At 37.7% G+C, this 17,022-nt stretch overlaps 1 long non-coding RNA gene across 1 annotated transcript in view; it reads right to left on the reverse strand.

Annotated features, from left to right (window-relative positions):
• Positions 1–407: 407 nt before the first annotated feature.
• LOC144340726 (uncharacterized) overlaps positions 408–17,022 on the reverse strand; it is a 67,390-nt gene continuing 50,775 nt past the window's right edge. The window contains exons 2-3 of the long non-coding RNA XR_013417017.1: positions 12,918–13,079; positions 408–2,220 (exon numbers count right to left, since the gene is read on the reverse strand). This is a non-coding gene — a long non-coding RNA (uncharacterized LOC144340726). The remainder of the gene's footprint in view (positions 2,221–12,917; positions 13,080–17,022) is intronic.

Below are 17,022 nucleotides of genomic sequence, written 5' to 3' on the forward strand. Positions count from 1 at the left end.
AATACTTCTTTATTCCTATTTCCTTGAAGAGAAAAATGGGTCAGAAAAGAACTATGTAAATTTTTGTGCATAAATAAGTAATAAGCAAACAAAAACATTCAAGTCCACATCTATTATATTTTACCATATCTCTGATGTTTACCATAATACTTTCATCCACTTTAAGTCAATAAAACCTGTTTAGATTCAACTATTAATACGCATAAATCACACACACAAGAAAATTGGAATACATTAAGACTTCCAACTTAAAGTTAACTACCAGTTTACTTTAAACTTTTGTGTCTCACCATCTAGACAGCATGTTGAGTCACTCACTGTCTTAATTTGCTCAGACTGCTATAACAAAATACCACAGACTGGATGGCTTAGACAAGAGAAATTTATTTTTTCACAGTTCTGCAGGCTTCAAATCCAAGATCAAGGTGCCATCAGGATTGATATCCGGGGGGAGGGCTCTCCCCTTAGGTTGCAGATGACTGCCTTCTTGCTGTATCCTTACATGGCAGAAGAGAGAGAAAGAGAGTTTCCTGGTGTCACCTCATATAAGGCTACATCCTCATGAATTAGGGCCCCATCCTTATGACCTCACTTAACCTTTGTATTAGTCCGTTCTCATGCTACTATGAAGAATCACCCAAGACTGGGTCATTTATAAAGAAAAGAGGTTTAATTGACTCACAGTTCTGCATGGCTCAGTAGGCCTCAGAAAACTTACAATCATAGCAGAAGCCACCTCTTCACAGGGTGGCAGGAGAGAGAATGAGTGCCAGGCGAAGGGAGAAGCCCCTTCTAAAACCATCAGATCTCATAAGAACTCAGTCACTATCATGAGAACAGCAGCGTGGTGGTAACCGCCCCCATGATTCAATTACCTTCCACTGGATCCCTCCTGTGACACATGGGGATTAGGGGAACTACAATTCAATATGAGATTTGGGTGGGGACACAGCCAAACTGTATCAACTTTAATTACTTCCTTAGAGATCTCATCTTCAAATGCAGTCACACTGGAGAAGGGAGGGGATTAGAGCTTCAATAGATGAATTTGAGGAGGTAGCACAAATACTTAGTCCACAATAGTCACTGTGAAAATGGAGGGACCATACCTATAAGGTACTTCATATCTTATACCTTCTTGTAAAAACAACAATTTTTCTTAAAAGGAACAGAATATTGAAGTGATTTTTCAATGAGTGCTCCAAAATTAGTACCTCAGAGAGTTTCACCACTCTCTACTTTCTAAATCAGTTTGCACCCTGAGAGCTCCTTAGCAGCCGCACTGAAGATTTTTCTCCAACGAAGTAACCTTGGACTCATACCACTGCTCTAGGCATCAAAACATTGTGGGCTCTGCTTTCATCAGCCCTTTCCTGAGAGCTGCCGAGCCTGCTGCCATCACTCAGCTGGACGTTCTGCTTAGTGCCAAGATTATGTCAGGAGTTTTTATGTAAATTCTGGAATTTTCATCACAGATTTTATGTGCTAAGCCTCATTTTGGCTGATGCCTACAGTTCTGTGTCTTCATGCTCACAGAGAAAATGCTGGACGCCTATTTTCTCAAACAGAGAAAGACAAAATGCTTTCCACATCTTTCAGAAGAGAACAGGATTGTCCCATTCATTTCCAAGTGCTTCTCTCCTGCCTAGTTTGGACAAAGCACACTTATATCATTTCCTTCATGTTTCTCATTCTCTTTTCAAGTTTGAAATATAGGCAAATGAGAGCCATCAGACATTTAGGCATTTTTTTATGTGATATGAAAAATCATAGCTTAAGTGGCCTCTACCTCTCTCACAGGAGACAACTGGCAATATCCATCATTTGAGTTACCAATCAAATAACCGTAAGCCGTAACCCGAACAAAGGCCATGTATACCTATCCCATATACAGTGTTCTGAGAAATGATTGCATACCATAAATCATATTCGGCCTTTGCCATTTATAGTTTTTTTCTCTCTTTTCTACTCTGATTTCCAAGTTCATCTGTCTACAAACCTTACTTCTTTTGGAGAACTGCGGTACCCCAATAGGGCATCTTTCTAGTTATTTACGAAAAATATGTATAACCTTCTGGAGGATCTTGCCATACTCTAAAACTCCAAGAAGTCCATGGGCCAGGCTTCTATGTCAGTCATGACAAAGAGCAGTAACTCTTTATGGTCTCAAAGGACTTCCATGTACATCCACATATAATTCTTCCACAATCCCCAGTGTATCTGCAAGGAAAACCAGAAATATATTCAGGTCAGTTAACTTTCCCCAAATCTAGCAGCTACTAAGGGCCAAAGTCTAGGTGATAGCAAGTTTTGTTTTGAAGAGCCAGGGTTCTTCTCCTCAAATTAACACTGTTGCCATTTAAAATTCAAAAGGAAAAAAAAATCCGTTTTCTGAGAAAGCAAGTAGAACAATTATTCAATAATGTGTCTAGACAATTAGCAAACATTCTGTATTAGGCCGCTCTCATACTGCTATAAAGAAATACCTGAAACTGGATAATTTCCAGAGAAAAGAGATTAATTTGCTCACCGTTCTGCAGGCTATACAGGAAGCATAGTGGCACCTCCTTCTGGGGAGGCCTCCAGAAGCTTACAATCATGGCAGAAGTTGAAGGGGAGCAGGCATGTCACATGGCGAAAGCAGAAGCAATAGAGAGTGAGGGGCTACCACACAGTTTTAAATTAACAGATCTCATGAGAGAAGTCACTATCGCAAGGACAGTACCAACAGAATAGTGTTCAACCATTCATTAGAAATCTACCCCCATGATTCAATCACCTCCCACCAAGCCCCACCTCCAGCATTGGATATTACTTTTTTTTTTTTTTTTTTTTTTGAGATGGAATCTCGCTCTGTGGCCCAGGCTGGAGTGCAGTGGCGCAATCCTGGCTCACTGCAAGCTCTGCCTCCCACGTTCACACCATTCTCCTGCCTCAGCCTCCCGGGTAGTTGGGACTACAGGCGCCCGCCACCACACACAGCTAATTTTTTTCTTTCTTTTTTTTTTTTTGTATTTTTACTAGAGACAGAGTTTCACCATGCTAGCCAGGATGGTCTCGATCTCCTGACCTCGTTATCTGCCCACCTTGGCCTCCCAAAGTGCTGGGATTACAGGCGTAAGCCACTGCACCTGGCCTGGATATTACATTTTAATATGAGATTTGGAGAGGGACACACATCCAAACTATATCAATTTCCCTCCCTACCACCCGCTTTTGAGGAAAAGTATCACAAATATTCCTTTTCTTCCCATCAGGTTTCTTTCTTTTTTTTTTTTTTTTTTTTTGAGACGGAGTCTTGCTCTGTTGCCCAGGCTGGAGTGCAGTGGCACAATCTTGGCTACTGCAACCTCTGCCTGCCAGGCTCAAGAGAGTCTCCTGCCTCAGCCTCCTGAGTAGCTGGGACTACAGGCACGTGCCACCACACCAGGTTAATTTTTTGTATTTTTAGTAGAGACGGGACAGGGTTTCACCGTGTTAGCCAGGCTGGTCTCTATCTCCTGACCTCGTGATCTGCCTGCCTCGGCCTCCCAAAGTGCTGGGATTACCGGCGTGACCCGCCACGTCTGGCCCCCATCAGGTCCTTTTGATTACAAATATCAGAGACAACCTCAAGTTACCTCCAGCAGCAGGGATTTGTTTTCAGGATATACTCACAGGTGGATACAGCTGACCTCAGGTCTCAGGACCAGCAAGAACTGAAGACTGTTTTTATGGTTGCAGAGACTAAAGCCACAGAAGCCCATGAACTTTTACTCTGGCCAGCCCTGCCTTTCCCTTGACACAGCTGCTTTCTCCTTCCTTACTACATCATATGTCTCTTGTGTCTCATACACTTTGCTAACTCATAATTTTGGCTCCCTTATAACTTGGGTGTGCACATTACCTGGGATAGTAGGCCAAATAATGGCCCCTCAACATACCTATGTTCTAATCCCCAGAACCATGAATGTCACCTTACATGGCAAAAGATATTTTGTTGATGTGATTAGATTAAGGATCTTGAGATGGGGAGTTTATCTGGATTATCCAGATAGGTCCAATATAATCATGGGATCCCCATAAGAGGGCAACAGAAGATCAGACAGACAAAGATGCCCCAAGGTTGGAAGTAGATCTAAGGATGAAGGAAGGAACCAAGTAATGCCAGGAATGCAGCTCCAGAATCTGAAAAAGGTACAGGTACAGACATAGATTATTTCCTCAATCCTCCTGAGGGAGTTCAGACACCTTGGTTTGGGCCCAGTGAAGCCCATTTTGGATTTCTGACCTCCTAACTGTGTAAGAATAAATGTGTGTTGTTGTCAGCCGCTAAGGCTGTTGTAAATTTTTGCAGCTACAATAGGAAACTAAAATGTTCGCGTAGCTCCACCTGCCCATCTCTATATAAGACAGCTTAGGCTCAGCTCCCCTTGCTAATGGGTTCCTTGTCTTGGTATTCCCTGGCTTAAATTGAAAAGAGAGTGTCTTAGAACTAATTTATTGTGTGCATGTGTTTGTGCATGTGTGTCTGTCAGGTGGCATCAGAGGTGGCTCATCACCCTAAGAACTGGCTCAACCTGGATGGAATAACTGCACATTTTCCATCAGCTATGGCTGAGAGGATGAAGTGATGTGATAGGAAACATGACTTGAAATAATTCTCTTTCAGCAGGAGCTGGAAGTGAAGCACCCTTATGCAGAAGGAGTTGAGGCAGACAGAGCCTTCCATAACTCAATTATTGTTTTAAAAAGGAACCTGTTAGCCTTGAGTCTCCAGTATACATGTCTAACTGATTAGCCTTCATTAAATTTGAAAAGAATGATGTTCACTGAGAAGTGATCCCAAGAAGAGACAGATTCTGAAGTTCCTGCTTGGTCTTTACCCTATAGCTCCTTCCCCTTATACAAAGTCTGAAAACTGAGAGTTCCTGTGAGCCTACACGTTCAGAATAGGAGTTCAGAATTGTAGTTGTGAGACAGCCTCAGCTCTGAGAGGAAGCTGGAAGCCATAGAGTCCAAGTGAATTATCAGCTGTTTCTCAAATAAACTGCAGTAGGAGCTGCTCTTCTAGGCTAAATGCCTTCATGCAGCAGAGAACACTAGGGGCACCTAACACGCAGCTCTACCAGGGGAGATATGACCTGTTGTTTCATTTATTCGCTTCTCAAGGAAGGAGCTGATTTTTTTTCATGAATAAGTAATTACTGTTTTTATTTTTACTTCTCAAAGATATGTAGAGCAAAAGAAAATGTCCTTGAAAAGTCATAGAAGAGACATTTTTCTAAATCTGAAAGTCAAGCTGTCAGTTCCTTTCTTCTCCTTTATCATTCTCTACAATAATAATATTTCCTTTTGTGGTCATATTTAACATCATGCAATTGGTTAGTCTATTGTGGGAAAGCAGAATGTATAGATTCTGGAAGTCTGTATGTCTAATCTTTTTATTTAAAAAAGTTATTCCTTCTATTACGTTTCACTTGAATAACTAATAAAGCTGATATGACCAAATGATCATTGGTGTTCATTTATTAGCTATTACATTTTTTAAAAAGACAGCTCCCTAAAGAATAAGATAGCAAATAATGTATCTGAATGCAAAAGATATGTTTATGCTAAACTATTTTTACTATGATTTTAAAGAAATGTATTTTAAAATTACATCAGGGTAAATTTCCATTGGGAGAATCAAGTGAACATAAAGTCAAACAATTTAGAAATACACATATTTCTGGAAAAATGACAACTTTTTGGACCAAGATACCAAAAATATATGTATATATGTATAAAATTTATTTAAATATACAAGTGTTCAGTATATTTGTATTGTATGTTTTTCTGTGTTAATGTGTATTTCTGCATAATAATATATGTAAAATAGTCTTTTATTTAGATTTAGATTTAAATCACATACAATCATCCTCAGTATCCATGGGAGACTGGTTCCAGGACTTCCCAGGAATACCAAAATTGAGGATTAGCAAATCCCTGAAATAAAATGGTGTAATGTTTGCATATAACCTATATGTATCCCCCTGTATACTTTAAATAATTTCTAATTACTTATAATACCTAGTACAATGTAAATGTTTTGTAAATAGTTGTTATACTGTAGTGTTTGGGGAATCATGGCAAGAAAGAAAAATCTGCACATGTTCAGTACAGATGCAATATTTTTTTCTTTTCGAATACTTTTGGTCTAAGATTGGTTTTATCCATGGACGCAGAACTCTTTGAGTACGGAGGGCTAATTGTATAGTCAGAAATAGTAACTACAATAAACATGATGGTTTGTTTGAGATTCTATCTTAAACTATTCAGTTAAAAGAACATGCTTTTTCTTCTTAGGAAACTCAATGGTGAATTTCTGACATGTTTTACAGTAACATGTAGGGTGGTAAGCACGTATCAAAGATAATTCACAAATTGTAACTTTTTAAATCCATTCAAATTTTCTGTCATAAAAATATTTATTTTTTCTTTTTTTAAAATATAGCTTCTTATTAGCAGCCATTTAATTTTCAACTCTCATCAACCCTCTCTGTGATCCCTGATCGGTGTTGACTAAGATGTAGAAAAATCCAAAATGAGGACTCTTAGAAAAAAGTTGCAGTGCACTGTAATATTAACAGTTCATTCTTGGATAAAAGAGAGAGCCAGTAGAATCTGATTGCAGATTCTTCTCCCTAATATTTTGGAAAAATGATCTGAGAACATACATTTAAATAATGTCTCCCTTTTTACTTTTGAGTGATCAACCGATTTTTTTCAGACTTCAAAAAGATTTATCTTACAGTGTGTTCTTCTTAGTAACCCAGATGTATGTTCTCCGAATACACAGTAGCGGTTTGAAATGACCCAGGAAGATGATGTCAGTCAAGAGAAACCAAAAATCTGCATATTGAGAATTAACTATTCCCATAGTCACAGAATATTTATGACAATCTAACTCATTTGTAGCATCTTTCCATTTCCCCAATGACATGCTTATAAACCAATATTTATCAATATTTATGACAGTTGTGAAGATAACAACTTAATGTCACCAAATAACAACATGCAGTTAGTATAAGCCATTACCTCCATTTCGGTTGGTGATCCACTCCTTGCCCCAAAAGCAGTTGCTTATTCTTTTTTGGCCAAACCCCTTCAAGTGTTTTCTACCCTATCTTTTGCATATCCCTACCCACTAAGATTTTATTCAGCATTATTTTTTATAGTTTATATTATGAAGAAAATAGAGTAGGTATATTGATTATGTTCTTTCAAAATACAAAACCCACCTCACTCCCTCACTCACACATAAGCACATTCTCTTCATACCATTTCCCAGAGATCAGTGCCCCTCCACCGTGTAACTCACTTGTTAAAGCATGGCTGCTATTAATGAACAAAACACTTCTGACATCTGAATAAGATACTACATTATGCATAGATGATCTTGGAGAAAGAAAAGTTCCAGTGGCCTTGGGATACATAAAGTACTATTCAATGACTTCAAAATTAAGAAGAGATATTCAGTAGAAGAATGACTAATTCACAAAAGCCATAGCATAAAATATGAAGAATGATTACTGAAGTGATGAATTTGAAATAAGCATCCTTGGGAAAGATGTTTCTGAACCATCTGCAGAACTGCTCTCAAGTAGTGTTAACTGGGTTAAAGACAAGACAGAAAACCTGGTAGATAAATATTCTCATTTTAAAACACAGTGAAAGAATGGTAACTAGTTTGATTTAAAAAAAAATTGTTAGCACTTGTCTTATAAAACAGAATGATCCAAATTAATACATATCAACGTTGGCTTCCTGGTTATAGAAAAAAGAAAAACAAATATAAATGATAACTTCATGAGAAAAGGAAGAAAATTGACATTTTAAAAGTGACTTAGAATTTATAGATTACAAGAATAGACAAGAAAATATATTCATTACAAGTTTGCTGGCGTCTTAGCTCTCTGGTCCTTCAAAGTAGAAAGGATACACTTACTTCCTTATACCTACACCACATTTACTGAAAAAGGCTTATCAGTGTGAAATCCTGGTATTCCAAGTCCCTGTCATCAACATTGAAACAAATGTTGATTTTATGTTACTTTAACATAAAAAATATATAGTGTAGAAAAATAATATTTCCATGTGTAAGGAAAAGGTCCTTAGTAATTTTTATTTGGGAGTCAGTGTGAAATCCTGGTATTCCAAGTCCCTGTCATCAACATTGAAACAAATGTTGATTTTATGTTATTTTAACATAAAAAATATATAATGTAGAAAAATAATATTTCCATGTGTAAGGAAAAGGTCCTTAGTAATTTTTATTTGGGAATAAGTTTTCAACACATCCTTTAGAAATGCAACAAAAGCCTTTGCAGATTCCACCTTTATAAATGGCAATCCTTAAGAGTATCTAATTATGTAATATTTGTATTGTAGTCCAAGAGGAATGATGTAAGCTGTCTCAGGAATCTTTAAAATTCAATTTTTAACAACTTGATAGCATTGTGCTTAGCTGTCCTTCATTCTTCCTCACTTCTAGAATGCCTGCTCTAACTCCCAATCACAATTGACTTTCTATGCACTCATCGCACTCAATTTCCATGAGAAAAAAGGCATGCAAGCATCTTTGCGTGACACTTCATTTTATCTCCTACGAAGTAAAAATTGTTTTCACGCAGTAAATGACCAAAGAAAGGCACATTTATCCCAAGTTTTGCATACTGAAAATGTGATCATCATTAGAAAATGTCACTACGACAGAACAAATGACTGTCCTAGAAACACGTTAAAGTAGATTTTCATCTGTATATCATTTAGAGAAATATTTAACTCTCACTTTTTTTTATTTTTTAACCACTAAATTAGAACAGAGCTTTTATTTCAGCCTCACAATTTACAATACTTAACAGTTTGTCTTCATCTTGAAGAAAAAAAAATTCTTTCTTGAAAGAAGAATTAATCTAAGAAAAAAATAGTCTTAATTTAGAGAAGACAATTGGAGGACTTGAGAACAGGAAACAGACTTCTCAACCAGCCCCTAGGGAAGAACACGGTCTGATGATACTTTATGTCTTTAGTTTTCTGCTAAATGTCAACCAGGGTCAGACTTCTTCAGTATCAGGTATTTGGAAAACCAGATTCCCCACCATCATCCTCAGGGGAGTATGCGAAAGGCAGATTCCCCAACATCATCCCCAGGGGAGGATGTGAAAGGCAGAGAACTCTCTACCTCAGAAATGCTCTGAAGAACTAGTACAGTCTGTGTGGTGAACATTCAACTCGCAGGGCGGAGCAGCAGCAGCAGATCTGAAGATGTCCCACCTGCTAAAATGGGACCAAAAGATATTCTATAGAAATAATGCTGAAGCTAAGACAAATAAGATGAAAACATGTAAAGGCTGCAAGCTCAACCTGGAGAAGATGGAATGTTTTATGCAAATCTAATTTAACATGTTGCTCAGTGGTGACCCTCCCATCTGATACAATGGTTCACAGATGGGCTCCAGAGAAAATATCATCAAGCTTTTGGATGGATGACAGCCATCACCATGACACTTCTGAGAGATTGAGGATATAAACCAGGACAAGGGCAGAGTGTCACCAGACTTTAATTGCACATGCACATATTGTCAAGACAAAAAGCAAGATAACTTAAAGTTCCCAGTATTTTTAATAATCCCAACCTCATAGCTCATTCTTCTGTTATGTAATAATGAGGCACCTAAAGTTCTTCTAGTATAACAATTAAGTCTGTTCTTCCTGCCTGGCTACCAGAGCATTTGAGTTTTCGTTTTTTGGATCTCTTTCTTCTTTCCAGATTCTTTTCAACCTCTGAACCATTATTTATTAATGATTTAGCTACAGATTTTTTTCTCACTGTTCCCAATTAGTGTTGGGAGACTAGAAAATTACAAAATATATGTCCAGAAAGCCCCAGAGCTTAACCATTCATAATATACACATAAGAAAAGAACTAGGGAAGTGCCAAGCAGCAATTCCTCAGCAGCTGGAATGAGTTTTAATTGAGGTAGTTGAATAATTAAATGTTAACAGACAGGAGGAGTAAATTGGCAAGCTTATAAAAAGAGTCAAAACAGCACATGGCTAGGCAATTAAACAAAACCCTTTCACAGGCAGCAAATAAAAGGGAAAATTTCATGGAAAGGACTTCACCCAAAGGAAAATAAAAGAGAGAAGAAGACACATCAGGTAATAAGAATTGTCTTTTGACTGTCTCTAATTTTCCTGGTAATGAAATATTTCCTTTATATAAAGAGTATTGTGAGGGCCATTGTTGCTAAATTTTGTTCTGTAGCAAAGGAGAAAGAAGAACATTTCACTAGAATTTTCTATCTATCTATCTATATTAATATATTCCTATTCCTTATGGAATATAAATCCTTGATGGTGAAGAGAATGTTTCCTTTTGGTTGCTTTGATTTAATTCAAGTTGTTTACTTTATTAACATTCTTTTAGTTCAGATTTACTGCAATTGCAGGAACTAAATTTGAAACAGAAGCAGAAAAAAAAAAAATTTTCCTTGATAATGAAAGTGATGAAATTCATAACTGTGATGGACCTCTTAAGACTGGACAAAGTTTGATGAGACTGTTTAAGTGTAACATTTCAAAGGACGATACCAGCATATTCACTATTGTTGCTGAAGCAGCCACCTGTTATAGTCTTTTGGCTACTAAAGTATGACTAGGCTGGGCATGGTGGCAAATGCCTGTAATCTCAGCACTTTGGGAGGGCAAGGTAGGAAGATGGCTTAAGCCCAGGAGTTTGAGACAAGCCTGGGAAATATAGGGAGCCCCCATCTCTATAAAAAAAAATTTTTTAAATTAGCCAGACATGGTGGTACAAGCCTGTGGTCCCAGCTATTCAGGAAGCTAAGGCAAGAGGATTGCTTGAGCTGTGATCATGCCACTGCACTCTAGCCTGGGTGACAGACCAAGACCTGTCTCAAAAAAGTTAAAACAATAAATTAAAAAGTATAACCAAAACAGGCTACCAGAATTAAGCACAGGGTAATTATTGCTGTTGTCAGCCATTAACTCCTTCTGAGCTCTGACTTCATCTCCAAATGCATGTGCGTGCATGCGCGCGTGCACGCGCACACACACACACACACTCATTCTCTTGCTCTCTTCCCCTTACTCTCTCTCCCCATCTCTCTCTCTATGTCTCCATCTCTCTCTCTCTACACACACAGCATCTTTACCTCCTAAACACCAGCCAAAATGCTAATATATTGACTAATCAGTAAACATAGAACCAACTTAGATATTTTAGTAGACCAATCAGTCTCAGAAGTAATAAATACGCCTAGAAATGGAAGCAAAACCCCAATGTGTATTTTCCTATGGTTCCATATTATGAAGGATGATTTATAACACTTCTCAGGAAACCAGTAATCACAAATTTGTCCATATTTCTCTCTTCAAGTTGGTTCAAGGATAAGTAGAAAATTGACCAGCTTTACTGCAAAGGTTTTGAGAAACAGTCCATTTGGATCACTGAATGGAGAAATAAAATCTAGAGTTCTTGTTTACCCAGAGAAGCATCTGAAACAATGAGAAGCAACTACGTACAAGCAAACAATATGTTGGGATGCTTAGCAGAAAATGTAGGAAATAGAAATTTTAAAAACAGACAATTTAAAAACCCCAAAGAACCTAAAAAGAAAGGAACATACCTGTGAAAACCATAGTACTAGTTAAAACTGAATTCATAAGAAACAAACCTCAAAGAGAATGAGTTAATTATTCATATTTGTTCAGTTTTCTGTTTTGGAAATTAATGTGGATAACTCACAGGCAAAACGCTTCTTTGAGAAGGTTATTTTGTTTGCTTCCTTTGTTGTTTTTGTTGTTTTCAGTAGTTAAATAGTGGAATGAGAGTTGCTATTGGGGGAACTAAGCAACCCTATAAAGTTGATCCAGTGTCCAAGATTTTTGTGCCTCCCACAGAAATTTAAAGAATTCCAAAATAATGTATGAATTCTAGAGAAATCCAAAACAAAACATGAGTCCTGTGTGATTAGCCTTTCCTTTATTGTTCATGAGGAAGAAAATAAATAAAAGAAAATTCATAACAGATACACAATTCTTCTATTACAGTTGAACAGCATTTAGCAATACCAACCTTCAACATTTATTGAACCCTATCTACATACCAGACACTGTTCAACCCTTTACATGGACAATAATTTGAATCTTTACAACAACTCTGTAAACAAGACATATTGGTCAGGGTCTACTCAGGAGACAGAAATCACATTTCTTATTTTAACAGAAATAATTTATTAAGAAGATTTGCTAACTAGGTATTAAAGAACTGAAAAGACGGAACAGGTGGTGGTAACAACAGAAAGCAGCTACCCCTCCTAAGTATAGGGAAACAGATGAAAGTGTTTGCAATTATTAAAATTAAAGGCTTACAGGAGGGACTTTGTGGAGTATTAAGCCTTATGAGAATAGAACAATGTTTGGCTAAAGTGATAGTATTCCTGATGAGCCTCCATGAAGCTGTTCCTGCCTATCTTGGAAAAACTTTATATATATATTTTTATATATATATATATATATACACACACACACACACACACACGCACACACACATTTTACTTCCAGTTTCTCAGTCTCTCTCTCTAGTTTCCCTTACTGATAGATCCTAGCAGGAAGGCAGACAGCAAAGAGACATGTCCCAGTCCAAACATCCCAAAGTAGGGTATAGAAGGGAAGGTTTGAGGCCAAGAGACAATAGCTAAATCACAGGGGCAGTAGGTGCAATTGGTGCAATTAAATATCCATGTTTGACAGATGAGGAAACCGAGGTCACAGGGGGTAAAGTGTCTTGCACAAGGTCCCACAGAATGTAAGACTGGGAAGCTAAAATTTGAACACAGTCAGTCTGACTTTAGAGCACCTTCTCTTACCTTTGGAGCTATGTCCATTGTTACCGTCTTTTGGAAAGGGGAAGCAGCATGTTGCGGTAAAAATCAGAGTCTACGGAAGCCAGTTTTCAGTACAAGTTCAGCCACGAGATGTGTGAATTTCAGCAGGTCATTTCACTTTTTGGACCTCAGTAATACACATCACTGAAACACAGTGATTGAATTAGATAGTACTTAAGTACTTTTAGTTTAATACTCACTAAAAATAAAATAAGAACCATAAAAAACGTGATTCCTAAAGGGTCTACAAGTAATTTGTGATATGGGTGGTGGTAACTCTAGACTATCATTATTCCACAGAACAACTGCATTTGGAAATAATTATCTGTAAAAAAACCTTTTTTACTTGTCAATGGTACTGAGATTCTTCTTCCATTGAGTTCAGGAGCCATAAGATACACAAGCCGTAGATGAGAATTTTGTATTTTCAAACATATTAAATTCCTACCATGTGCTATATTGCTAACGACAGAAAGACATGGTTCATTTTTTCAGTTACCTTACAATATGATAAGTCTAGAGTAGCAAACTAATGAACAAATGCTTATGATACATGTGATATGAAGAGGAAACTATGGACCACTGGGGCATCTGCCAGTTATTTGCCAGTCCAAGGTTAAAGGTAGGATGGCTATGTGTCAGAAAAGCCTTTTGAAAGCAGGAGACTTCTGAGTTGCATTTTAAAAAAAGAAGAAAAAGAAATGAGTCAAACAAATATAACTGGAGCAGAATATGATTAGAGTTGGACACAGGGAGCATAAGGGTGTTCAAAGCAGATTTAGCTTTATTATATCACTTACATTATTATTATTAGGAAAGACATATAGGAAAAGAGAACATAGTATGCTTGGAACCTGCAAATGGCTTAATATTGCTAGAGTAAAATATCAGGGTGGGGAATGTAGGAGGACTGACATCAATAGAAGGAGGGAGAAGGAGGGATATCTCCCTCCAAGTTATGAAAGGTTTATATGTTAAACTGAAGAGTTTAAACTTTCTTCCCTGTAGCAGACATACACCATGGATTACTAGTCAGCAACAAAAAGGGACAAACCACTGAAACATGCTATAATACGAATTAACCTCAAAAAATTATGCTAAGTGAATGAGGCCAGAGAATATTCTATGATTCTATTTATACGAAATTTCAAAAAAAAAGAGACATCTATAGACAGAAAGCAGATCAATGCTTGCCTGGGGTTAGGGTTCAGAGTGAGACTAACTGCAAATAGCATAGAGATGGAAGGTAGACTACTGGCTCTGGCTCGAAGGTCAGATAAATTAGGATGCACACCATAAAACAAAAGGGTGGGTGGAATCGAGTAGGCCAGTAGCTGGTATGTCTTTATGCAAACCCAGTCTGACTCCCTCAGTGCCTCCAGACCTCAGGCAGGATCCCGCAGGGCAGTGCGGTAGAGGACAGTGTTTTCAAAGCCAGCTTTATACTCTCTGGTGCTTCTGAACATCAGCCAGCTTTGAGAAACACCTACATATAAAGAAGAGCATACCCTTTGGATTCAATGAAACAGTGTTCAATTTCTGACATGGGCATTTCCTTGTTGCTTTCAAAAAGTTACTTAACCTCTCTGAGCCAGAGTTTATTAATTTATTAAAATGGCAGTAATAATCCTACCCAACTCAGGAAGTTGTAAGTAAATGATAACATAGGCAACTATCTAGTGTATATTCTATTTTAGGTTGTACATTGTTCTTATGTCAGCATTATTATCATAACCTCTCAAGCCTCAGATTTCTCAACTGTAAAACAGTCCCAGTGACATAGAAGTTGCTGTCCAGCTCTAACATTCTATATCACTGTCTTTTATTTGTGTGAAGCTCTCACTGAAGTGATTGTCCAACGAGGCTCAATAGAACTGCTCATTCATTCCTAAGCCTGTTTAGAGCCTATGTTCAGGTTATGTCGTGTTTGTGGTGTAGATGTAGACCCAGCCTAGAAACAGGAGTCCAAGAGTGAAATTCATCAGCATGAATACTCCAGGTATTCAGAGAAGACAGAACAGGGTACTCCTGCAACTTGAACAGCTCAAGTGTGATGTTTTGTACAACATGCCCAGGCATCAGGGTCAAGCACACACATACATTACCAAAATCTATTCAAGCAAGAGTTATATCTTCTTCAAATAACACTATTTAACGATTCTCTGACTTTCCCAGCTGTTCTTGCCTTTGTTAACTAGCTCCATTAACACAAGTCACTTTGCAGCCTACACCAGGAAGGTGGAAGGAGAAGAGTTTGAATAGACCTAATTAATTCTTTACTTAATCATGCACTATCTTTCCAACTGACCTTTTCCTATTCTCATTATTACAGTTTCTTTTAAGAAGGAACATGCTCTATGGAACAATTAGCATTCTTCTTTGTCTTTATATATTTAAGTGGCTCCTTTATAAACACTCTTTAAGAAAAATGTTCCTCCTCATCCTTTGGTATACTGAAGATGAGGAAATGGATTAAGTTTCTGAACACAGGACGGTCCCAGCACAAATTACAGCTGCTCAAACTATTTTCTGCTCCCTGACATACACACAGAGCTTCCGCAGCATATCTTGAGTCTTCAAGGGGATGCCAGGCCAGTTCTGAGGCAAGCATTATTCTCTGATGAAAAGCTCCTGTGACCTCCACCTCAGCATTAGAAAACTTACCTATTCCTCACTTTATTCTTCAAAAGAATGAGCTAGCTTTGGAACCTAGCAGGTAAGAAGTTAAAATGCATTCTATTAAAAAAATATTTTTTTGGTGGCAGAAATTGCCACTTTTCCTTTTGAACTGACCCACCTTGATGGATTGAGAACACATCCCAGGCACAGATTTGAAGCCCAGCCATTTAAATACAGGAGAAAATTAAGAAATGTGGGAAGCGTGGCCTTGGAGGTATAAGTCTAAAGCAAATCTGCATAAGTGCTGCATAATTGATAATGAACCACTTACTAGTCTTGCAAAAAGTGCTAATGAAATGGCTACTTTCTGCTGCATTGACTATTCAGCTATTGTTAAGATGTGAGCAATTTAACTTTTAAACTTTACTCACCAATAGCACCTAATTATTTTTTGGAGTTGGTAAAACCAACCTTGCAGTGCCAGGGGTTTGCCTATGCAAAATAATGAGATTGGCACTTAGTCTCTGGGAGTTCCAGTAGCTGCTTTGTGTGCTGGCTTTTGGGAGTTTTTTTGTTTTTGCTTTTGTGGTTTGTTTGTTTTTAAATTACTCTCCATTCCTCTTCATGTACCCAGATCTTTGTGTTCCTTCTATCTTCATGAAAATCGACTTTCAACAAAAAACCTGACAAATTCAATTTTACTGAGATGCTTATAATTGGTAACAGCTTCAAAGTCTTATCTTTCAAGGGCATTTGTGTTTTAACAAGATTTTGAATCTTAGGCTACAGAGATACAGTAGCTGTTAAAGGGAGTAAATATCAGAAACACCTAATGAGCCATTTCAATGCATACATTCAGCCTCCTACTTCAAGATACTGATTTCAGAGGTTTGATGTGGAATCTCTGTGTGTGTGTGTGTGTGTGTGTGTGTGTGTGTGTACATGCATGCATGTTTGTATGTTGTGGATGCTTGCATGCATGTGTGCAGACAGCCACAGAGCTCCAAAAGTAATCCCTCAGTGGTAAATCACAAGCTAAAGGAAAGGACATCTAATGGTAAATTTTAAATCATTAATCAGTGGTTGAGGTAGCTTAGGTTGGGCAACTGATGATGGTGCCTGGACGTCAAACTGATTATAGGACTACCTCTTCTATCTGCATGTTAGACTATCGTGCCAGACAAAAGAATGGACAATAGATTGAAGATAGACAGACACACTCCTGGTTATTGTTTTCCCAAGTGATTCATGGCACATGCATTAGAATCTTTCAGGGTATTTTTTTTTTTAATTGCAGGTGCAAGAGCTTCAACTGAGACCTTGATTTAGAATATTTGAAAGTAGAGTCAAGAAATCTGGGTTAGTAAAATTCCCAGACACCTTTTAGGCAACCAAAATTGAAAATCCTCTATATGAGGCATTAACAGTTTTCTCAACAATTATTTTCTTATATTGATTACAGATAAAA

The sequence above is a fragment of the Macaca mulatta genome, chromosome 4 (assembly GCF_049350105.2).
Source record: "Macaca mulatta isolate MMU2019108-1 chromosome 4, T2T-MMU8v2.0, whole genome shotgun sequence".
NCBI lineage: Eukaryota > Metazoa > Chordata > Mammalia > Primates > Cercopithecidae > Macaca > Macaca mulatta.